The 491-nt window shown below is 44.6% G+C and overlaps 1 protein-coding gene across 1 annotated transcript in view; it reads left to right on the forward strand.

The window, feature by feature from the left end:
• nedd9 (neural precursor cell expressed, developmentally down-regulated 9) overlaps positions 1-491 on the forward strand; it is a gene marked incomplete in the record, with an annotated part of 35,153 nt that overhangs the window by 27,587 nt on the left and 7,075 nt on the right.

Raw genomic sequence — 491 nt, forward strand, 5'->3', positions numbered from 1 at the left:
TTACTCAGCTACTGTAGTAAACTGACTAAAGGGCAACTTTATACTTCTTTTTACTACTTTAAACCTCCCAAAACCTAGAGCCTAAATAGAGGATAGAAGAAAAGAAATTATTTCTTTGACAGTAATAAGGAACTTTGAACCCCCCCCCCCCGATCTGGATCATATGAACCACCAATGTACTCATAGTAGCTAGAAATGTTTTTTCAAACAGCCTTGAAGTGTGCGAGCGACAGTGGCGTGACAAGGACCCCAGAGCAGCGAGGCTATTTATTCCTCCGCTGTTTATTCTGGAGGCGTTAAAGCCCACGGGTGTGTGTTTCGCTTCTGACCCCACAGGCCCTGTGGATGATTATGCACGGAAGGAATCGCGGAGAGCGATGACACCTTAAATCACCACCTTGTTCAGATGATGATGAGAACATAGACTACTGTTATCAAGACTCCCTCAGGATGAATGGCATGTCTTTCTCCATAACTGCAGTGGACGTAGT

This window comes from Morone saxatilis, unplaced genomic scaffold, assembly GCF_004916995.1.
Source record: "Morone saxatilis isolate NCDOM2014 unplaced genomic scaffold, NCSU_SB_2.0 Contig9, whole genome shotgun sequence".
In the NCBI taxonomy this organism is placed as follows: Eukaryota; Metazoa; Chordata; class Actinopteri; family Moronidae; genus Morone; species Morone saxatilis.